Source organism: Saccopteryx leptura, chromosome 5 (genome assembly GCF_036850995.1).
Source record: "Saccopteryx leptura isolate mSacLep1 chromosome 5, mSacLep1_pri_phased_curated, whole genome shotgun sequence".
Classification (NCBI taxonomy): Eukaryota; Metazoa; Chordata; class Mammalia; order Chiroptera; family Emballonuridae; genus Saccopteryx; species Saccopteryx leptura.
The window spans coordinates 155,813,864-155,837,962 of NC_089507.1; the positions used below are offsets into that span (position 1 = coordinate 155,813,864).

The 24,099-nt window shown below is 39.1% G+C and overlaps 1 long non-coding RNA gene across 1 annotated transcript in view; it reads left to right on the forward strand.

Moving 5' to 3' along the window:
* The window catches only part of LOC136406838 (uncharacterized), a 389,340-nt gene extending 370,506 nt beyond the window's left edge, over window positions 1-18,834 (forward strand). Inside the window, exon 3 of the long non-coding RNA XR_010751720.1 lies at window positions 18,648-18,834. This is a non-coding gene — a long non-coding RNA (uncharacterized lncRNA). The remainder of the gene's footprint in view (window positions 1-18,647) is intronic.
* The last annotated feature ends 5,265 nt before the right edge of the window (window positions 18,835-24,099 follow it).

The following is a 24,099-nucleotide window of genomic DNA, read 5'->3' on the forward strand; positions in this document are numbered from 1 at the left end:
GATACCCAATTTCTTGAAAATTGTCATTTCCTTTATTTTGTTTTCCTACTTGTTTGTTTGATATTTAAGTGGTTTTAAGTAGAACAGTAAATCCAGTTCTTGTTTTTCTGCCTTACACTTGAAAGCTGATTTCAGTTTAGTATTGAAAATCTTAGTTTATACAAATACATCATTGTGTGAATAGTAATTACAAATATCTAGTTTTTCTATTTAGCAATAGAAATTCTCCTGTAATAGTTATCCAAAGTAATGGTAACTTCTATCTTGTAGTCTTTGGTGTAAATAAAGAGCTCAGTTATAAAATTAATTTTCTGTCTGGTGGGCCAAGTTTAAATTAATTATTATTTTAAGGTTTGCAAAGAAAACATTTTTCTTTAACATTTCAAGTTTATCTCCTGCAAAATAATGATTAAAATTTAAAACATAGAAGTAGGCTGTAACACTATCTCTGAATTTATTCTATTCAAATTGGCTTCATTAATAGCATTCTTTTCAACATGTTACAGCAATGTTGGGAAAACATAGCAACTAGGGTGACTGTGTTTGAATCTTACTCGCCATAACAACATCTTTTAGAACGTCTTAGATACATTTGATGTGTTGAAATACAGCAGTGGTTTTCCCTACAGTTTTAAATTACATTTAAGAATGCTAAAAAAATAAGTTAAGTAGCCAAACTTGTTACCCATATGACATCTGTAGAAATATTTTCCAAGAGAGATTCTTTTACAACTAAAAATGTGACTTTTATTCGTGGGATCCTGCGCCATGCTTAGTATTTTCTCTTCCAAAAAACAAGGGATTTCAGAATGATGTAGTAGATACCAGTGGTTAACTACAATCTCTGGACAAAATAACCCAGTTACCTAGTAAAAATTTTCAAATTAAAAATCATTCAATGGATTTTAAATATATCCATGAAAATCAGAACTTTTTGAGATTTTCAAGATTTATAAAGTATTTTTAAATGTTCAGAGTTGGAACCATTGTTAATAGACACTAACCACTTCAGTAACTTCTATATATTTTCCAACAGATCTTTGGTCATATCACCTGCAATTATTTTTATAACTTTTCCAGGTACATTTATATTGACTAAATTTTTTTCTTCTAAATATAAGAGAAATTCAAACCCAGAACTCTAATTTAAGTTAAATTTATACAACTAAACAAACTCTCTATAAATTTGTCTTGCTACAATTATCTAATGTAAATTGAAAGTATTACAAATAGCAGGACCTGGATTGCAAAATTGATACCTGAGTGTAATGATGTAATGAATATTGCTTTGGAATATTATTTAATAATAAAGATTATGCAAGATAAAATGAAAGTACACAGAATCAATACATATGGAAGAAGTTATTTTTCCAGTGATTATACAGGCACTATATATTATTACTATAGACTGTTAAACATGATAATAATAAGACTAACTTAATGGTTGCAGAATGTTACAGACAATGTTGTAATAGCTCTTTTTTTCCAGTGAAAATACTTGAGAATTTTTACTGACAAATTTTCCAAGTAGACTATTATTATCTCTTAACTTTGGTGGTTCAAAATTTCATAACAGCCTGACCAGGCGGTGGTGCAGTGGATAGAGCATTGGACTGGGACACAGAGGACCCAGGTTTGAAACTCCAAGGTTACCAGCTTGAGCACGGCCTCAACAGTTTGAGCACAGGGTCGCTAGTTTGAACCCAAAGGTCACTGGCTTGAAGCCCAAGATTGCTGGCTTGTACCCAAGGTCGCTGGCTTGTGCAAGGGGTCACTCACTCTGCTGTAGCCCCCTGGTCAAGGCACATATGAGAAAGCAATCAATGAACAACTAAGGAGCTGCAACAAAGAATTGATACTTCTCATCTCTCTCCCTTCCTGTCTGTCCCTATCTGTCCCTCTCTCTGTCTCTCTCTGTCTGTCACACACACAAAAAATCATAACAAAAATACACTGCTTTCTGAAATGCTCATAGTGTTTTCAGCTAAAACTATATTTTTAATAAACTTCATTATATAGTATTGTTTAGAATAGAAGTCACTGATTTTCTCAATATTATCACAATTTACATCTAGGAGTTTAACTGGAACATGCATATTCTTTGTACTTCTAAAAAATGTATTTTATTATGCAATCTACACTAGTTAGAATTAATACGACAGTTGTTAACAAACTCAGAAAACATCATGTTCTAAATTTCTGAAAAATACACGGAAAATTCATAACTAAAATTTAGTTGAAACTCTCCACTCTTTGAACAAAGAAAATAAAATCTCACTTTGCTTCAAAACTATAGGTTATACTAATATAAACATTAAACTTTATACTCTAACCTTCATGCTATATTGATAGTCAAAAAAATCAATTAAGAGAAAGCAATATATAAAAAACTCATTTCTAGCTACCTACTGTGTATATTTATCACATCTCTTTCAAGAACATATATCTCTCACATGACACATAGGAGTTGGCCTAATATTAGTTGCAATATATGCAGTTTTTACCGATAATTCTTGTTAATGCCCTCATATTTTCTATGCTAATCTATTGTGTTATACATTTCTATTGCCTTAGCTGCACCACACAAATTTGTATGTGTTGTATTTTCATTTACTAGAAAAAAATATTTTCTAATTTTTCCTGTGATTTTCAGACACATTGATTGCTAGAAATATGTTAATATTTAGTTTTGAAGTATTTGAGTATTTTACAATACTCTTTTCAATAACATTCTGCTATTGATTCTAATTGAAGTCCATTCCAAGCAAAAGGACATACTCTGCATAATTTTATTTTGTTTTATTTTATTTATTTATTTATTTATTTTTCTGAAGCTGGAAATGGGGGGAGACAGTCAGACAGACTCCCGCATGCGCCCGACCGGGATCCACCCGGCATACCCACCAGGGGGTGACGCTCTGCCCACCAGGGGGCGATGCTCTGCCCTTCTGGGGGGTCGCTCTGTTGTGACCAGAGCCACTCTAGCGCCTGGGGCAGAGGCCAAGGAGCCATCCCCAGCGCCCGGGCCATCTTTGCTCCAATGGAGCCTCGGCTGCGGGAGGGGAAGAGAGAGACAGAGAGGAAGGAGAGGGGGAGGGGTGGAGAAGCAGATGGGCGCTTCTCCTGTGTGCCCTGGCTGGGAATCGAACCTGGGACTTCTGCACGCCAGGCCGACGCTCTACCACTGAGCCAACCGGCCAGGGCTGCATAATTTTAATTCTTTGAAAGTTGTTGAGTTTTGTTATATGGTCCAGAGCACAGCGCATTTTAGTGAACGTTCCATGCAGATTTGAAAATAACATGTGCTCTGTCTGTCACTGGTGTCTCAGTTGTTCTATAAATAACAGTTTGCTTAAGTTGGTTGATGGTGTAGTTCATGTCTTCCATGTCTTCACAAAATTGTGTCTACTTGTTCTAGCATTTTCTGAGTGATAGTATTAAGTTCTTCACCTAAAAATTATGGACTTATTTCTCCATTCAGTTCTGTAAGATTTTACTTTTTGTACCTCAAACTTCCACAGAGTACATACACATTATGAACTACTTATTATGTCTTTTGATAAAATGACTACTTTATAACAATGTAATGTACATTTGAAGTCTATTTGTCTGATATTAATATAGCTACTTTGGGTTTTTTTGATTAGGGTTTGTATGGTATATCTTTCCCCATTTTTACACTTTTAACCTAGTTACATGTCTATTTAAAGTGGGTTTTTAAAAATATTTTATTTATTGAATTTAAAGAGAGGAGAGAGAGATAAAGAAGGAGGGAGGAGCAGGAAGCATCAACTCATAGCAGTTGCTTTTCATACATGCTTTGACCATGTAAGCCTGAGGTTTTGAACTGGCGATCTCAGCTTTCCAAGTTGATGCTTTGTTCATTGTGCCACCACAGGTCAGACTAAAGTAGATTTCTTATAAATGGCATGTAAATTTATCTTGCTTTTTATCGAATCTGGTGATCACTGATTTTTTTTCCTCCCTCAGTTTTACTGAGATATAATTGGCATATAACACTGCATCAGTTTAAGGTGTACAATATGATATAATATATATGTATAGACTTTTTACTACTTTTTAATTGGAGTGTTTATACCATTTACATTTGACCTAATTATTGATATGGTTTAGACTTTAATTTTTTTTAATTTATTCATTTTTAGAGAGGAGAGAGAGAGGGAGAGAGAGAGACAGAGAGGGAGAGAGAGGGGGAGAGAGAGAGACAGAGAGGGAGACAGAGGAAAGAGAGAGAGAGAGAGAGAGAGAGAGAGAGAGAGAGAGAGAAGGGGGGAGGAACTGGAAGCATCAACTCCCATATGTGCCTTGACCAGGCAAGCCCAGGGTTTCGAACCGGCGACCTCAGCATTTCCAGGTCAACACTTTATTCACTGCGCCACCACAGGTCAGGCTAGACTTTAGATATCTATCATCTTGCTAGTTGTTTGTTTCATCTGTTCTTAATAACTTTCCTTCTTATTTTCTTGCCTTCTCTTTGATTATTTTTGTGTTCATTTTATCTCCACTTAATTCATTAGATACACTTTGTTTTCATTTTACTTTTTATTGTTTGAGACATCTTTAACTTATAAAAAAGTGTATTCTTTCTCTAGCAGACTTCAAGCTATTCACTTCATCTTTAGTTTCAGCAATTAGAATATAATGTGTCTAGGTGTTTAATTAATCCTGCTTAGATTTGCAGAGCCTTTTGGCTCTTTGATTTATTACATTTCATTAATTTTGGAAAAGTCTTGGTCATGGTCTTTTCAAATATTTTGTCTGGTTTATTCACGTTTTGTCCATCTGGGGCCCCAATTACACATATGTTAGACTTTTGACATTGCCCCCAATTCTGGAATGTTCTCTTCTCCTTCCATTCCTGCCCTGTTTGAACTTCCTCTTTGTGTTTCACTTTAGATATTCCTATTGTTTTAACTTCAAGATCACTCAGTTTTTCATCTGTGTTCAACCTGCTTATAAGCTCTTTTCTTCTGTACAGTTTTAGCACTTTATTCAGGATCAGTCCATTCTTGCATATCGTCTACATTCTCCACTGGAGACTATAATTAATATTAATCATGACCACTTTGAAATACAAATTTGATGGTTCCAACCTCTAATCTCTACTGATTGTTTCATCGCTTCATAATGGGTTGCTTTTTCTCTGCTTTTTGGGGTTTTCAAAGTTTTTATTGCTTAGAAAAACAATAGAGATGGAGTTAAAAATTATTTGCATGCGGAAGTGGGCATGGCCCTTCTGCAGTCCAGCCATTAATAGGGGGGTGTTGATTCAATCTAATTGATTGGATCTGAGTTTTCTTATTGCTATGGTTATTTTCAGTACATCGTAGACTCAAATTCCTCCAGCTCTGGGCTGCTGTTACCTTGTGCTTAGTGTGGAGAACGGAGTTCTGAGGACTTTTCCACACTGTTCTTGCTCCAGTATCAGCCGTTAGCGGTCCCTGCCACTCTGCACCACAGACAGGCCTGGCTCCGTGCAGTCCTCCTGACCAGCTCCCGCGGGAGTCAGCTCTTGCCTGTTACTTAGCGTTAGACTCACAGGGAGTTTCTGGATTCTCCTGGTCCAGACTGAGGGGATTGAGCTTTTCTGGTGTTCCTGCCATTTCCTCACCATGACAGCCAAATTCTGACTTGTGTCCATGTGACAATGATGGCAGTAGTAGGGATGTTGTGTGGCAGAGTTTCTTGTTCCCTTCTCAGTGACAAAAGACAGCTGCTTTGCATCGGTGCAGATCCTGCATTCAAGAGGGTTTCAAGTTTGTTGGCCAGCAGGTAAGGCTTTTCCTTTGGTAGGAGAGAAGGACCGCTGGAAGTTACTGGGGTCTTATTTCTCTGTATTGGCAACAATGGGTCCCACACACATGCTTCACTGTGGGGCACCCTGTGCTCTGTCTCCTCCCCAATCCTTCTGAGCACCCACTGGAGACCAGGAGAGAAGAGTCTGTGAGTAAAGGCAGATTCTCTGGTGTCGGGGGCTCCCAGTTATTCTAAACTGCCATATGAGTCCATGTGCCACCTATAAGAATTCATTAAAAAGGGAGCTGTTTCTCCCCTCGAGTGGCAGCCACTTCTCCTTCCCACGTCCTGCCAAAGGTGAACATGTGCTGCTTCTCTCTTTAGAGAGATTTGTCACTCCTGGAATTCAGCTTACCTCATTGTCTTGTGACCTCAACTCCATTATGGATTTTTTTTTTAAGTGTTACTTTGCTGATCATTCAACCTTTTCTTATGAATATGGTAGAATCAAAGTTATCTTGTGGCTTTCTACATTCCAAGCAGAACTGGAGTCCAATTCTGTCCTATATTATTTTATTCTCTTCTATTTCAATTATATCTCAATTAAAATAAAAAAGATCGTCTATTCTCTTCTATTTCATCCCACTCCATATAAAAGACTCAATCACAGATAGTGACCATCAAATTTTTTTTTTTTTAATTTTTCTGAAGCTGGAAACGGGGAGAGACAGTCAGACAGACTCCCGCAAGCGCCCGACCGGGATCCACCCGGCACAACCACCAGGGGCGACGCTCTGCCCACCAGGGGGCGATGCTCTGCCCCTCCGGGGCATCGCTCTGCTGCGACCAGAGCCACTCTAGCGCCTGGGGCATAGGCCAAGGAGCCATCCCCAGCGCCCGGGCCATCTTTGCTCCAATGGAGCCTTGGCTGCGGGAGGGGAAGAGAGAGACAGAGAGGAAGGAGGGGGGTGTGGAGAAGCAAATGGCGCTTCTCCTGTGTGCCCTGGCCGGGAATCAAACCGGGGTCCCCCACACGCCAGGCCGACGCTCTACCACTGAGCCAACCGGCCAGGGCTAGTGACCATCAAATTTAAAGTTTCACAATCCATTAATGAGTCCTGACTTACCCAAAGCCATAAAAAAAAAAAAAATGGATATGATGAATTGTTAGAATCAAGGAATAAAAATTGTCCTCCAGACCAAACAATTATTTCAGCAATGTTAACTGTGTGTCATTCATCTCAGTATCAGCAGCTCCTCTGCAGTTCTGAGAACAAAGTAGTCACTCAAATATACCAGAAAAATGGAATGCATGAAGAAATAAATGTTAGCTCTATAGTAAGTAGTAAGAATTATATAAAAGTTGGAACTTCTTTAATCTATTTACTACCAAATGTGCTGAATCTAAACCAGGTAACTTCAGCTTTTTGGGGAAAAAAATCAGAATACAATGTCAAAGGGCAAATTTACCTCCAATGAAGGCAACATACACAAAATTCCAAAACTGTTTTAAGAAATACATGCAACAAATATCTCCCCAAAGTTGCCATTTTAATTGGAATGACAATATACTGAAATTGTTTTATGGAGCAATCTGTCTCTTTATTTTACAACCAGGTCTTATAACACAGGATTTTCTGCTAAAGATTAAACTTCTAAGGTAAGTATAACCATAAAGCTATAGAGAAGCAACTGGAAACAAGGCAAAGAGTTTCAATACAAGTTAGAGTAGGAGCTACAGATTTTGAAATCATTGCATACATAGCCAGGCTGTGTAGCAGAGCGTCCTCAGAAAATAGCTATGTAAGAAGACAGGCAGAGGATCCAATGATGTGCTTAAAGGGAGAGTCCCTGGTACTCTGGGGTATGGATTTGAAACTAACAAAGAAGCCAGAGGGAACTGGATTGACCATGAGAAGACCAAAGAGAAAAAGGAGGAAAGAAAATAAATGAGACCCTAAGGGAAAAGGTCTAAATAAACCAGTGTGGGTTCTTACAAAGCACTCTGATTATTTTATATATTATCTGTAGTCTTATATTTATTAACATTCTCTGGCTCTACAAAAGTAACAGCCCATGGAGTGGGGCTGACAAATATACCAGGTATCAGGGGTTATGTAAATAATCTTTGGTGCACTCTGTAGCCTAATTTACTGTCATAAACATTGTGGGAAGCAGAAATCTCTATGGCAGCTTGGCGTGGATACTCTCACTGTCAGCGGGGAAGATTCATGGCCTCCTCACAATGCTGAGACTTCAATAGCATTTACCAAGACAGATGACTTGGTGACAGACACCTCAGGCTGAAAGTTAATATTTAGCCTAGTGAGATGAAACATGAGAACATCAGAATTATGCCCCTGGGCCAGTCCCTTGGTCCTTGTAGTCCAGGCGATTGTCCTGACGACGACTCCAAGAGGGAGTCCTAGAAGACTAGGATGCCGTATTCAACATCAGCCTCAGAGGTCAGAGAAGTGCCCAGTCACCCTGGCCTCCCTTAATAACCCATGCTATACCTGTCATCCATGAATGAATTGAACCTCTTTGCAGCCTACTTATATGTTAGCCAGTACCAGCTCTTAAGCTAATAGGTTCCAGAAATGCATTCACTTCCCTCTGTTGAAAGACTATCTTCCTTTTATTTATTATAAACTTAGCACTCTTGAATATCTAGAATTTGTGTTTGTTAAGCAAGCCTCAGTTTATCATTCCCCACCTCATCAAGACTTGGTAAGACTGATTTCATCTGAACACATCTGTATCTTTCCAAATGAAAGGTCTTTTTGTTCCAGTTTGAATTTGCACAGTTGTAAAGCCAGTAGCCATGGTCACCATCACAGCCGCCTGGCTCTTGCAGGTTCGTATTTGATTTGGACAGAGAGTAATGAAACAACAGAGCCAAGAATTGGTGGGCCATTACCTTTAATCCTAGCTCACACCCAGTGGGCGAGAAAATACATACAGCAGGAAAACACTTCCCTTTCCATTCAGGGCTCCCAAAGCCACTGATTCATCTGAGTATTCCTAGAATCAAAGGTTTCTACCTCACCAGCCTTATTCACCTCTATTCCCCATCTCCTCTCTCTACACAAATTGGCTTCTCTTTCAGCACTCCACCATCTTGGCTGCCTCTCTTCTGCGATGCTAATTTCAGGAACCAAGAGAGAGATAGCCCCTGGTCCCCCTTATTTTATAGTGTAGAAATTAAAGCTTTTAAGCCAGTATACAAATAAGAAAGTCTCTGATACAAAGCCACTTATCTGAGGCATAAATGGGATTCCTCATAAGCAGGGGTCCCCAAACTTTTTACACAGGGGGCCAGTTCACTGTCCCTCAGACCATTGGATGGCCGGACTATAAAAAAAACTATGAACAAATCCCTATGCACACTGCACATATCTTATTTTAAAGTAAAAAAACAAAACGGGAACAAATACAATATTTAAAATAAAAAACAAGTAAATTTAAATCAAGAAACTGACCAGTATTTCAATGGGAACTATGGGCCTGCTTTTGGCTAATGAGATGGTCAATTTGCTCCTTTCATTGACCACCAATGAAAGAGGTGCCCCTTCCGGAAGTGCAGCGGGGCGGATAAATGGCCTCAGGGGGCCGCATGTGGCCCGCGGGCCGTAGTTTGGGGACCCCTGCTCATAGGAGTGCACCACCCCACATCATGAACAGTCAAGGGTGTGGGGAAAAGCTTAGTTTTGAAAAGATCTTAGTATTAAAAGGGTGGGAAAGGATTAGTCTTAAAACCAAGCCTTAGGATATAAGGACCTTGCCTGCTTACAGCCTGCCCCCCACTCCCAATGCAAACTATAAGTGAGCAAACGTATACATCATATTTGCAAACTTATTTGACCCACAATAGTTATCTCTTCTCCCACCACTTCTTCAATCTGTTTTTACCTGTATATCCAGATTAAAATGTTTTAAAAAAAAGGCAGATCTTAGTGATATAAGCTAATTAATATTCTCCTGTCAGCCATAGCTACCCTACCATTTTCTATGTTTTCTCTGAAGTTGAAGTTGGGCAACATTCGAACACGAGGTGTTTGATTACAATAATGACTCTCTCCAAAATGAAAGGGAGCAAAACTGTTACACTCTCATCAAATCAAATTTTGTTCCAATCTCTGGTTTCAGATGGAACCAATGCCTCCATTGTGACTTAGTGCTTTAAGAAAATGGTATTACCTTAAGATATTTAGGCAAGCAAACCAGCATATCCAAATAGCATTATTGTTCAGGGTCATCCCCCTGAAGAAGGCTATAGGCCTATGTCAATGGCCTTGCCTTGGCCCAGGACACCTCTGCAATCACACTTTGGGAAATTCCTTTGGAGTCATTGTAAAAAAGTAAGCTAGTGGGAAATCTCATTGCTTTATATTTGTCTTTGATTTTTGACGAAGAGGTAAAAAGCACTTAGATTTCAGAGTTTACTTTTCCTTCTGGCCATTAAAAAGAATTCACCTTCAACATAGGTCACCACTGAGAGCTGGCCCTTCTTAGCAGTCTAACCATGACCATATGTATCAGCAAGTATCCCTGGGAACCTAGAGTAAGTAGGGTCCTTGCTGCATAGGATGTAATGGCCAGGAGATAGCATCCCTACTCTTAAAGAGCTTGTAGTCCAACTGGAAGCAAAACACAGGTATAATATGAAAAATGCTAGATAAAGAAAAATGCACATAAGAGTTTAGAGGAATCTGGGCTAATGCAGTCGGAGAGCTTATGCCCTGGCCAGGGGACTGGTGGAGCTGGAAGCGTGTGCATATCCTTCACAGGTTGAGTGACGCAAAGTGCAAAGACCAGTTTGGCTAAAAGTAATGAGAGTGGGACAAAATTTCCACTGACTAATAATGTTGGTTTTGAGAAGTTGTTTGACCTCTTGCCTTCTTCGTTTCCTTATGCGACCTACTTCTGGCTCAAAATGGCATACTGAACAGAAGGACTGACTCCCTTCTTCCCCCTAACCCACTCTCGTGATGGAAAGCAGTGACAGGCAGAATGTAATTGACACCTGGAATAAATCATCTTTTAATAGTCCCTCCTCCTTTATAACAAAATTATTTTCCATAATAGGCATTATTTCCTTGTTTTTTTCCATCACTTAAAACAAAGAGTTAACTTATGAACAAGAAATTCCCACTTAAAGATATTACTTGAACTTTTAAAGAGATTTCATGCACGAATAGTAATTTGTACTTTCCATAAAAAGCAATACACCTCACAATTTGCTCTGTAGATCACTGTTTTAAATTTAAATACACATAAAACTCAGAATGGTCAGATAGGAGACAATTAAAGTAACTTGAGTTCTGTTACTGTATCATTATAAAACTGCACTATCGATTCTTACTTCAAATCTACTATATGAATGCAGGAGTCTGAGTGCCATAGGGGTGGGAGACACAAGTGGCATCAAGTACAAGATTGAATGATTCCAAAACTTCACAAACCTCTTCTTCTTTTTTTTAAATTTTACAGAGTCAGAGAGAGGGATATATAGGGACAGACAGACAGGAGCGGAGAGAGATGAGAAGCATCAATCATCAGTTTTTCGTTGCGACACCTTAGTTGTTCATTGATTGCTTTCTCATATGTGCCTTGACCGTGGGCCTTCAGCAGACCGAGTAACCCCTTGTTCAAGCCAGCAACCTTGGGTCCAAGCTGGTGAGCTTTTGCTCAAACCAGATGAGCCCACACTCAAGCTGGCGACCTCAGGGTTCTCGAACCTGGGTCCTCCACATCCCAGTCCGATGTTCTATCCACTGCGCCACCACCTGGTAGGCTACAAACCTTTTCTTGAAACAAGCACGTGCAGCTGAATCTGTGTTGGGTCAACTGTATATTTGGGAGGTTTCTAAAATATCATCCCTGTGGAATCCAATATTTTTTACAGAATAAGTAGAAAGAAAAAGAAAGGAAGGAAGGAAGGAAAGAAAGGAGGGAGGGAGGGAGGGAGGGAGGGAGAGAGGGAGGGAGGGAGGGAAGGAAGGAAGGAAAGAAAGAAAGAAAGAAAGAAAGAAAGAAAGAAAGAAAGAAAGAAAGAAAGAAAGAAAGAAAGAAAGAAAGAAAGAAAGAAAGAAAAGAAAGAGAAAGAAAGAAAAGAAAGAAAGACTTATTTGAAACATACATATCTATTATTAAAACTACAGTAACCAAAGTGATAGTTTAGAACTTAGATTTTAGATTTTTTTTAAAGAAGATACTTTGGAAGGGGGGTTAGTAGGAAGAGCATTTTATTCCTGACCTTGGTGATAATAAATGCCAGACTTTCAACTGGTTTTACTGTGGTTTTTAAGTTCTCAACCAGCAATCCCCCCCCCCCACTACCTACACGCTGAATGGAGCTTCCCAACCACCCCATCTTTAGTATGACACCATAGTAAAACACAAAAAGGAAAAGTTTATTCAAAAGCACCGAGAATGGGAGTATCAATCATTAGAAAATCCTAGACACTAGGATCAGACTGCCTAATAAAGTTAGGGTGGAAGCGGTCACAGCTCAGAGCATTTTGGGGAGGAAGGCTGCCCCAGGACGGATGTTTCATCCCAGTTGTTAAGAACAAGTGAGGCTGAGAAGAGGCAGTGGTTGAGATTGTGGATGAGAGGCACCTGAGCATTTCAGCAGGCTCGGCCTGATGTAGCCCGGACCTCACCGGCCACATGCAGCAGTGGTGTCTTCTCCCAGGATGGAGACCTGAGAGATGGTCCTAAAGGAATTAAGCAATATGCCAGGGAGGAGTCTGTGCTCCCACACAAGAGCTGGTACCCCAAAGCCAGCTGTCTTCACTCCAGCTGGCAGAAGTGGAGGTAGAAAGCCTGATAATCAGCATCCCCAGATTTTGAATTGCTCTCTCCTTTTGGAAGGCACCTGAAGCAACAGAGTTAATCATAGTTCAGGCTTTATTAATCAGCAGTCTTTCATTCTTAAATATATTGAGGTATGTCACCTCTATTCCCACTTTTCTGAGGGTTTTTGTTTTTATCATAAATGGGTACTGGATGTTATCAAATGTTCTCTCTGCATCTATTAATGTAATCGTGTGGGTTTTACCCTTCATTTTGTTTATGCGGTGTATCATGTTTATTGATTTGTGGATGTTGTACCAACCTTGCATCCCCAGAACAAATCCTACTTGATCTTTTTAATGTATTGCTGGAACTGGTTTGCTAATATTTTGTTGAGGATTTTAGCATCCATGTTCATCAGGGATATTGGCTCATAATTTTCTGTCTTCATATGTGCTTTTATCTGGTTTTGGAATTAGGATAATGCTGGCTTATAAAATGAGCTTGGGAGTCTTCCATCTTTTTGAAACTTTTGGATTCATTTCAGAAGGACAGGTGTTATTTCTTCTTTGACTGTTTAGTTAAATTCACTTCTGAAGTCATCTGGTTCAGGATTTCTGTTTGTTGGGAGTATATTGATTACTGCTTTAATTTCACTAATTGTATATCTCTCTATTCAGATTCTATGATTCTTCCTGATTCAGTTTTGAAAGCTTGTACGTTTCTAGGAATTTATCCATTTCTTCCAGATTGTCCAATCTGTTGGCATACAACTGTTCAAAATACTTTCTTACAGTCCCTTGTATTTCTGTGGGGTCACTTGTTATTGATATTTCTCCTCATTTATTTATAATTTTATTTATTTGAGTCTTCTCTTTTTTTCTTGACGAGCTAGGTTTATCTTTTCAAAAAACCAGCTCTTGGTTTCATTGATCTTTTGTATTGGTGTTTTAGACTCTTTTTCATTTGTTTCTGCTGTGCTCTTTATTATTTCCTTCCTTCTACTCACTTTGAGCTTTGTTGTTGTCCTTTCTCTAGTTCTTATAAGTGGAAAGCTAGATTCTTTACTTGAGGTTTTTCTTGTTTCTTGAGGTGGGACTGTAATGCTATGAATTTCCCTCTTGGGACTGCTTTTGTTGTGTCCCATAGATTTTGGGTTGTTGTGTTCTCATTTTAATTTGTTTAAAAGTATCTTTAATTTCTTCCTTGATCTCATTGTTAACCTAGTCATTGTTTAGTAACATGTTATTTATCCTTAATGTCTTTATGTATTTTTCAGGTCTTTTCTTGTGATTGATTTCTAGATTCATACCATTATAGTCAGAGAAGATACTTGATATAATTTCAATCTTTATAAATTTATTGAGATTTGTTTTGTATCAATGAAGTCTATCCTAGAAAATGGTCCATGTGTACTTGAAAATAATGTATATTCTGCTGCTTTGGGGTGAAATTCTCTGAAGATATCAATTAAATCCATCTAATCTAGTGTTTTATTTAAAGGTGCTGTTTCCTTGTTCTTAAATGTGAATTTTATTCAAGGCTTCTGGGAAACTTACAGAGAATCAAATGGTCAAAATAGAAGAAACAGAATGGAAACAAACCTAAAAAACAAACAGAAGATAATCTAGAAAAGAAACAAATGTCAAAATAATTCTAGCAGCCTCAGAAAGGTTTAAGAAGAGAGGGTATCCATAAAACAAGAACAGGTTACTATTTTTTTTCAAAGGTGCAGTCAAAGAATGAGAAAAAAAGTTCATGGAAATAAAAATGTGTTACTTAATACAAGGGCTGAAAGAAGGAGTTGAAGAAAACCTTCAGAACATAAGATTCAAAAAAGACAAAGAGTATCATAGAAAATTATACATTTAACATGTTAATGTCTCATTTTTCTCAAAATATCTGTTATTAAATCAGATAGCTCATAATATTAATATTGATAAATGACATGAGCCTGACCTGTGGTGGCACAGTGGATAAAGTGTCGACCTGGAAATGCTGAGGTCGCCAGTTCAAAACCCTGGGCTTGCCTGGTCAAGGCACATATGGGAGTTGATGCTTCCAGCTCCTCCCCACCTTCTCTCTCTGTCTCTCTCTTGTCTCTCTCTCCCTTTCTCTCTCCTCTCTGAAATGAATAAATAAAATTTAAAAATAAATGACATGAGAATTTAAGAAATAAAATATTATAATATGATTCTTAGATGTTTATACTTTATCATGGAATTACAGAATATTAATGCTAAAAAAAAAGGATAAAAATCATCTAGGTCAGTAATTCCAAACACTATTCCACTGAGGACTAGGATTTGACAAAATTTTTCTCAGCAGGTTTAAAGAGAAGCTGGGCGAACAAAGCCCTTTGACCTTATATCTAATTTAACCAAGGTGGATTTTTTTTTGTATTTTTCTGAAGTGAGAAGAGGGGGCAAACAGACAGACTCCCACATGCACCTGACCAGGATTCACCCAGCCTGTCCACCAAGGGACGATGCTCAGCTCACCTGGGGCATTGCTCCACTGCAGTCAGAGCCATTCTAGCACCTGAGGCGGAGACCATGGAGCCATCTTCAGTGCCCGGGCCAACTTTTGCTCCAATGGAGCCTTGGCTGTGGGAGGGGAAGAGAGAGATAGAGAGAAAGGAGAAGGGAAAGGGTGGAGAAGCAGATGGGCACTTCTCCTGTGTGCTCTGGCTGGGAATCGAACCTGGGACTTCCACACACCGGGCTGATGCTCTATCACTGAGCCAACCAGCCAGGGAAACAGTGGATTTTTGTTTTATCAGTTTTTTCTTTAAATCCTGTGGTTCTATGTAAAATTTCATTTGTAAAGAAGTGATGTGCTATGAAGCTGAGGTGAGACATGCAGTGCTAATATATATGTGCCCCAGGCAAACTATATTATTAAAATGTTTGTTCATTTATGTAGAAATACTGAACACTGCATGAAGGGGGCAGAAAAGCAAGACTTCTAGTGCCGAGGTCCAGCCTCTCCTCTGTTGTCCCCAGTGTCTTGGGTGGGACGCAAGCTTGCCAATGAACAGAACCACAGCCCGGTGCTAAACCAGAGTCCCTCCCTATGGAAGGGTTTATGCTCCATCTGTTGTTTCTTAAGTTTGCTCCTTGGGAATCTCACCCACTATCCCAAATAGCTTACTCTTAGATCACATATGGTACTCTTTCTGAGAGGAGTCCTGATACATTCCATTTTCTCCATTTTATTTTGTTTCCACTGCTGTTTTAACACCTCATATAGAGGGAGATCCCGGGCAGCTACTCAGCTGGCCGGGCCCATTGTCTGGCTCACTGTGTTTAATATAAATGTTTGATAACCACTAATTGAAATCAAGCCTCTCGTTTGCTGCTGAGGGAACTGAATCTGGAAGACAAAGTGACTTCACCAAGGTTATGTCCTTTTCCATTATATCCCACCACGCTGCCATGCTGATCGCTTCACTTGGGCATCTTTTTCCTTCTCCAGTGGGTGTCAGCCACCTTGGTCAGGGCACACTGTTTACATTCTTTTTCTAACTCCTTCAGTGCAAAGTTAAGACTGAAACAAGTGTCCTGTAAGTACTCACTGGCAAATGTTTTTAAAAATAGTATTTATAAAGAAAATCAACCTCCACTTTCAAGTAGTATATAGCAAGATGGAGTAGTCCAACATTTTTGCTTGCAATCATTAAAGGAAAGAAAATAGAAACATATTTTAAAATAATATTTTTGAAGACATCAGATAACATTAGAAGCAACAATAGCTAAATCATCTAAAGTTTCAGAGAAGGAAACAGTCTTTCTAAGGCCAGCTGACAATTGCTGGCTATTTTCAGTGCCAGTCTTAGTGCTAGCAGAGGTGAAGGCAACTTGGTATGGGAAAGACACACTTGTAGAGTTTTGACAATCACAAAGACTGTGTTGAACAATAGAAGTCTAGCCATGCTTCATATTTACCACTATTTTCCCCAGCAAGACATCTGATAACAAAAGTCAAATGCTGTTCACCTCTGTTGGCAATTAACAAGGGAAGGGATTGGTTGGAAAGGGGTATGTAGTGCTGAAGAATATATTATTTAACTTATTTTGAGAGGTGACTATATACGTGTGTCTGTGCAGATAGCCTTTACCTGGGTGCCTCCTCTACTAGTCATACAATACACTCTCACACCGAACATTTCACTTCTGACTTAAGATGCAGTAAAGAAGGATGGAGTGGTCAGGCAGGATGAAAATGGACAAGCTGCACTAACATTACAGGAAAGAAAGGGGGTTGGGTGGGAAGAATTTGTTGCCTCTTATAGGGACAGAATGGAGGACAATGGAGGACAAGAGAGGAAGCGACCTGAGAAGGGTAGCCGAGGCTAGCAGGGGGCAGATTTCTTCAGTTCTTGTAGGCCATGATAAAGGATGGATTTCTCTTCTATTTATAGGGGGAAGAGATGGAAGGTTTACAAGCAGAGAACTGACATGTTATAATTTGTGTTTTAAATATAGTACTCTGGCTATGATTTAAGATTAGAATGGAGGCAAGAGACAGTTAAGAAGTTATCACAGTAGAGAGGTGGTGTTGGCAGGGGCTTGGTGACCGTGATGGCGATGGAGAATAGTGGAGACGACCTTCAGGGATGCCATCAGGAGGGCTTGCTGGTGAACAGGTACGTGGAATGGAAGAAGGCCTTCCTCCTCATTGATCAAGTGTTCAATGCCCTAGTCTTCCAACACATCAATTCTCTTAGGCTTCCTTCTATTTTACAGACTTCTTTCTCCTTCCCTCACTCTTCTATTGTACCCTAAATTGCTTCTTCTTCTTCTTTTTATTTTTTTTACAGAGACAGAGTTAGAGAGAGGGATAGATAGGGACAGGCAGACAGGAATGGAGAGAGATGAGAAGCATCAATCATCAGTTTTTCATTGTGACACCTTAGTTGTTCATTGATTGCTTTCTCATATGTGCCTTGACCATGGGCCTTCAGCAGACTGAGTAACCCCTTGCTCGAGCCAGCGACCTGGGGTCCAAGCTGGTGAGCTTTTTGCTCAAGCCAAATGAGCCCGCGCTCAAGCTGGCAACCTCAGGGGTCTCAAACCTGGGTCTTCTGCATCCCAGTCCGATGCTCTATCCACTGTGCCACTGCCTGGTCAGGCCCTAAATCACTTCTTGAACTCCTTTTCTTTCTCCATTCCTGTGTATTCTCTAACTGCTTGACACTCTTTTCTGTTCCTTCTACATACCACCCCCTACTACAAGTGTTTGAAACAGAGGCAGTACTTGCACTATCTTCATTCCCAAATTTGTATCTTTAGCTCAGGCCTACCTCCTGATAACAGATATCATTACTTACTAGATACCACTGCGTGAATGGTCCTACAAGTGCTTCACACTCAACACGTGCTATATGGAACTAAGTCCATTCCTCAGCTTTCTTCTGAATTACCTTTATTGTTTTAATACAATAACTTTTTATCACAAAATCCTGGCCAAAATTTTGGAGCCATCCTAAACATTTTTTTCTCAGCTCTCAGTATCTATCAGTTGCAATATCCTATCAGTTTTACACCTGAATAACCTTAGCATCCCCATTGTTACTTCCTTAATTCAGACACTCATCTATATATAGCTTGTTTCAAATATTCCCAGAGATTCCTCTTCTCTTGTTCTATCTCTTCAAATCAGGACTGCATCCTGTCTGACATCCATTAGTGGTCTATATATTACTTAATCGATTCCTATTTTTTTCTCTGCTTAAAATTTCCATTGGTTGGCCAACAGATATATGAAAAGATGCTCATCTTCTTTAGTTATTAGAGAAATGCAAATCAAAACTGCAATGAGATACCACCTCACACCTGTTCGATTAGCTATTATTAGCAAGACAGGTAATAGCAAATGTTGGAGAGGCTGTGGAGAAAAAGGAACCCTCATACACTGTTGGTGGGAATGTAAAGTAGTACAACCATTATGGAAGAAAGTATGGTGGTTCCTCAAAAAACTGAAAATAGAACTACCTTATGACCCAGCAATCCCTCTACTGGGTATATACCCCAAAAACTCAGAAACATTGATACGTAAAGACACATGCAGCCCCATGTTCATTGCAGCATTGTTCACAGTGGCCAGGACATGGAAACAACCAAAAAGCCCATCAATAGATGACTGGATAAAGAAGATGTGGCACATATACACTATGGAATACTACTCAGCCATAAGAAATGATGACATCGGAACATTTACAGCAAAATGGTGGGATCTTGATAACATGATACGAAGCGAAATAAGTAAATCAGAAAAAACCAGGAACTGCATTATTCCATATGTAGGTGGGACATAAAAGTGAAACTAAGAGACATTGATAAGAGTGTGGTGGTTACGGGGGGGGGGATGGGAGAGGGAAATGGGGAGGGGGAGGGGCACAAAGAAAACAAGATAGAAGATGACAGAGGACAATCTGACTTTGGGTGATGGGTATGCAACATAATTAAACGACAAGATAACCTGGACTTGTTATCTTTGAATATATGTATCCTGATTTATTGATGTCACCCCATTGAAAAAATAAAATTATTATAAAAAAAAATAAAAAAATAAATAAAAACAAACAAACAAAAAAATTTCCATTTGTTCCATTGGCTCTGGGATAAAACGTAAGTTGTTTACACGGCATCCCAGACCATCTGTGACCTGTGCCTGACTCATAGCACTCACCACATCTCCTGCTAATTCTCAGTATACATTGAATGCCATAGTTACACTGGATTAAGCTCTTCAAATATTCCCTATTGTTCTATACCTAAAAAGCCAGCTCAAGTATTTGCTCCTCTGACAAGTCTTCTCTAGTTCTCAGAGAGTCGATCAGTTTCTTCTTCACTTTGAAAATTTATTTTTCACATTTCTCCTACATACCACTAGTTTCACACTATACAACAACTAGTGGTTTGATCGCTGCCTTTATTCTCTTCTGTTCCCATTCCTCGGCTCCTTGTCTTTGTAATACACTCCTCCATAGGCAACCATGTGTTTGAATGTGCTCTGACAAAATGTAAGTCTTATTGTTTTCTATTGATGTATTCTTAATTTATGGAAATGGCATTGTTTTACATCTCATTAAAAAAATTAACTATGTCTTTACAATGCATTCATGTTGCTTTGATGCAGCTAGTATGTTGCTCCTAACAGATTACTCCTAACATCCCAAGGGGAATGCACCCACCACATTTTAGCCATATATTCTGCAGATGATACATAAGCAGAATGTCTTCAGCTTCTTGCTTATAAGTAAGGCGGCAGTGAACGTACTTGTCGATGTCTCTTTCCTCTGTCAACTGGCTGTAATTTGGCCTGCTAAGAGTACACACCAGAGAGACTAATTAAAAAGTTTCACTTTTAAAATCTCAACTGCCATCTTTTTCCTCATGCTGGTTTAAATAAATCATTATCTGCTTGTTGCATCTATCTTTATTTTTAGGTTGGTTAGCAGGTTGAGCCTCCCAAACTGATCAACTGGTTAACTTGTTTTTGCACCTGCACAGCAATGACCCTGCAAGACATCTGTTCTCTGTTTGACATCTCTTTAATTTTATTAGTGGCTTATGGACAAAATCGCTTGACTGAAACTTTTTCAAGTTTAAGTTATTTGGATCTACAAGAGCATTTTTTTCTCCCTGTTATAAATCAATGGAACCAGTAAGATTAACTGCCTACATGTGAGCTTCAAAAGAGCCTCAATGGCCAGACAGAGTTGAAAGGAACACATAATTCCATAACACACTAAATACAAGCTGATCAAAGTCATTGGGGCTGGTTACTTAATGCTGTACTTCCTCATTGTCATACAATCTGATCGCAAGTAGTTTGAATCTCAAATATATATTACTAGATCTCATAAAGTCTTCCTTTGGGGGAAAAAATCATCATGTTTATATCCTGATGGGTCAAAATGTGTGTTTAGATAGATCTAAACTAAACTCTGGGCTAAACATTTCTGAATCTATTTTGTGACATTCCATATGTTTTAGGAATTAAAATAAAAAGAACAGAAACATAGTAATGAACCATTTCAAACCAGAATGATTCCTATACAGAATAATCATAGAATCCTGGAAGCAAAAGGAGTCATAAATCCTTAGATATTATGTAGTGAAGAGGGGGATTGTTCAAGCCCTTGGAATTCTAAGGAGGTTCCAAGGGTCAGTCACGTGAGAGTTGAGGAAACCCAGAGGGTGGGAGCTCATCAAAACAGCCCTTATTTTATTCATTATATATATGTTTTAAATGTTGTGCGTGTTTTTTTTATGGAAGAGGTGATTTGAAAAAAAAGTTCCACTCCTTTAAAATAAATTGAAAGTCACTGATCTAACCCAGTCTTGCACACAAATCAATTTCTTCTATGACATCCTTGACAGGCAGTAATCCAATATCTGCTTGAACACTGCTGTCTTTGTGAGTTCATTATCCTGAAGCAGCTCATTTCCATATTGGATATCTCAAGTTCTTGGGAAGTTCCTCCCTTCTAGAGTGCCAAGTTTCACCTCTCTATAAATTCTAAGTCCTAGTTATGTCCTCTGGGATAATACAGAATTTCTTTGTTAGCTCTCTCCTCCATGTCCCTTTAGAACGTAAACTATGATCCCCCCCACCATGGTCCACATTTTAGTTACATTTTTAAGACTAACTTTAATTTCCAAATCACATATCCATACATCTATTTCTTTTTTGTTGATTTCACTTAAACTTAAATGCATGGTTTCTTCAACAAAAAGTATTTACCATATCTGTTACATGTAACATTCAGAAACAGCTTTGTAAGAGAAATTCATCACCCACCCCCACTCCCCGGGTATTTCCTGATTTAGAGACAGGTATCAAAACAATCTTGAATATATTCTTGATACTACTAGTAGTCAGTATCCACACTGTTTCAAAAATGAATGCAATTTGTGATGATATTCATTGTATCTGCTACTTTAAATAATCTAAACTGTTGCTGTTTCACTGAACAAGAAGGATAGAGCATGCATGGTATTTCTGTTTTTCCTTCTTGAGATTTCTATTTTTCAGAAACACAGTCATTTGACACTGATTCCCACACTTTCATCTTGTAAACCTGAACTCTATGTCAAATACTCCACATTTGTGCTTAAGTGATGGCAACCTAACAAAGGGGGAAAATAATTATACATCACTTTTCCCTCCTGTGACCTACAAACATAGTGAGTATACAGATATTAAATATATTCTTACAAATGTCTGGGTCATGTTTACCAGCTAGAATTCTTCTACTGAATACATGGGTATTTTTAATTGAAATGTCTAATCAAGACATTAACATGAACAGAAGGTTGTTGATTTAAGACAAGTTTGAGATCCACTGAAATGAACTGTATATATGTTTGTCTTTCTGATGATGGTGCAAGCCTCATATATCTTTTTCTTTTGGACATCTCAGTTCTCAAAGTTAAACTTTAAGGCCATACAAATTTTGCCAGTTTGCCAACACTGTTATGTTATGTTCATCCACTTTCCATTAGAATTATTTATTCTATTAATATAAATTTGTGTTGCAAATCTAACTGATGGAGGAGCTTCTGAATATTTGGGTCCACATTCTACTTTCTGGCTTATGTACTCTGTTTCCATAATTTGTCTGCAGAGACCACCATCTTTTCCTGTGAAATGAACTATTGATGTGCTTTGTGCAAACCATACCTAGTTCCTTAAAACACATAGCTCTTAAAATCTCTGGTGGAATAATTTATTTTGCTCACATTATTCACTTTTCCATTTTTGTCATCATATCATTTTAGAGATGGTCATTTTCTTTCTGTTGCCTCTACTATACAAATATGCATCTTGAAGGCATGGATTATGTCTTTCATTTTTGTTTCGGTACCCCCAGGTCATGAGCCCAGCAGATTGTTCTAGGCACTCACCTTATATTGGTTGGTTTTAAATTCAAGGCAAATATATATATTTTTCCAAAGTAGAACTGAAAGATGATAGGCAGTAAAATCAGGCCCTAAAATCTTAGTTTTGGGTAAGCCTATCAGCCACAAGCAAGACCTTGACCTTCCCCTAATCTATATCCTGGCCCCTTCAAGACATGTAGAAAAGCCAGGAACACCACCTGAGAAATATCATAGAAAATGTGTTTTGCAAGTTTGTTGGCCCTGGCCAGCTGACTCAGTGGTAGAGCGTTGGCCAGTTGTGTGTATGTCCCAGGTTTAATTCCCTGTCAGGGCACACAGAAGAAGTGACCATTTGCTTCTTCACCCCTCCCCCTCCCATTCTCTCTCTCTCTCTCTCTCTCTCTTTCTCTCTCTTCCCCTCCTGCAGTGATGGCTTGATTGGTTCGAGTGAGTTGGCCTTGGGTGCTGAGGATGGCTTCAGTGGCCTCCGCCTCAGGCACTAAAAAACAAATGGCTCAGTTGCTGAGCAATGGAGCAATGGCCCCAGATGGGCAGAGCATCACCCCCTAGTGGGCTTTCTGGGTGGATCCTGGTTAGGGAGCATGTGTGAATCTGTCTCTCTACCTCCCCTGCTCTCACTAAAAATAAAAAAGTTAAAAAGGGAAGTTTGTTCCGATCAGTACAACCAAAACAAGGAAGTAAAAGTCCATGAAAATCTAGCAATTTCAATTACAATTCCATTGGAAAGATGGAGATCTCTGATAGCACCCTCTCCAGGGAGCAGAAGGTCTGGGCCCCAGCAGGGGATGGAGTGCATCACCATGTTGTGCCCAAGCCGGGAGGCTGAGATTAAGAATCAGAATCCTATTCCAAGGCAGGTAGGGAATTGTAAAGTAGATGTTCAACTCCCAGTAAACCTTGCTGGAAGAAGAAAAAGTACAATTATCCAGTAATTGTGGGTGATGAAATTCTGAGAAAGTTAGAAATAATAAAATCAGGCTATTTAATGTCTTGAGCAGTAGGGAACCTTGCAGAAAAAGGTGTGAGCTTTGTCAAAAGCTGAGAGTGAAGGAGACAAGCTATGACCCAGCAAAAGCCACCTTGCACCCTCCATTTTGAAAACTTTTGCAGACTAGAGCATTAGAAAATGAAATCCAAACTCAGTCCAACCCTGGATCCACAGAATAAACCTTTAGCTACACACACACACACACACACCCATGCACGCATACACACTCCTGTTTAATTTGAAAAGAAGCCTGCCAGAACTAAATAAGAAACATCCTCAGTGGCCTGAGGAGGCAGCTCTCAGCATGTGGCTGGGGATGAAGGGTTTGGTAGTAGAGACAGAGCAAGACCATCAGCAGAACCCCTTCTCTTCATTGAATTTCACTCACGTCCCTGGCTTCATTAGTGTTTATGCCATTTATGTAGCAACGACAATCAAGTCTGTGTTGAGCTATGACCTCTCCTCTGAGCTTTAGTTTCATGTATTCAGATGCTTATTCTATGTCTACTTAGCAATGGCATCAGACACCTGAATAATGACATGTGCAAAAGGAATCTGGAATCTTCCCTTACATCCAGTACTAGGGTTCCTTATCCCAGGCACCTTTACCTATCCAAAAACCCACAAGTCATTGTTGAT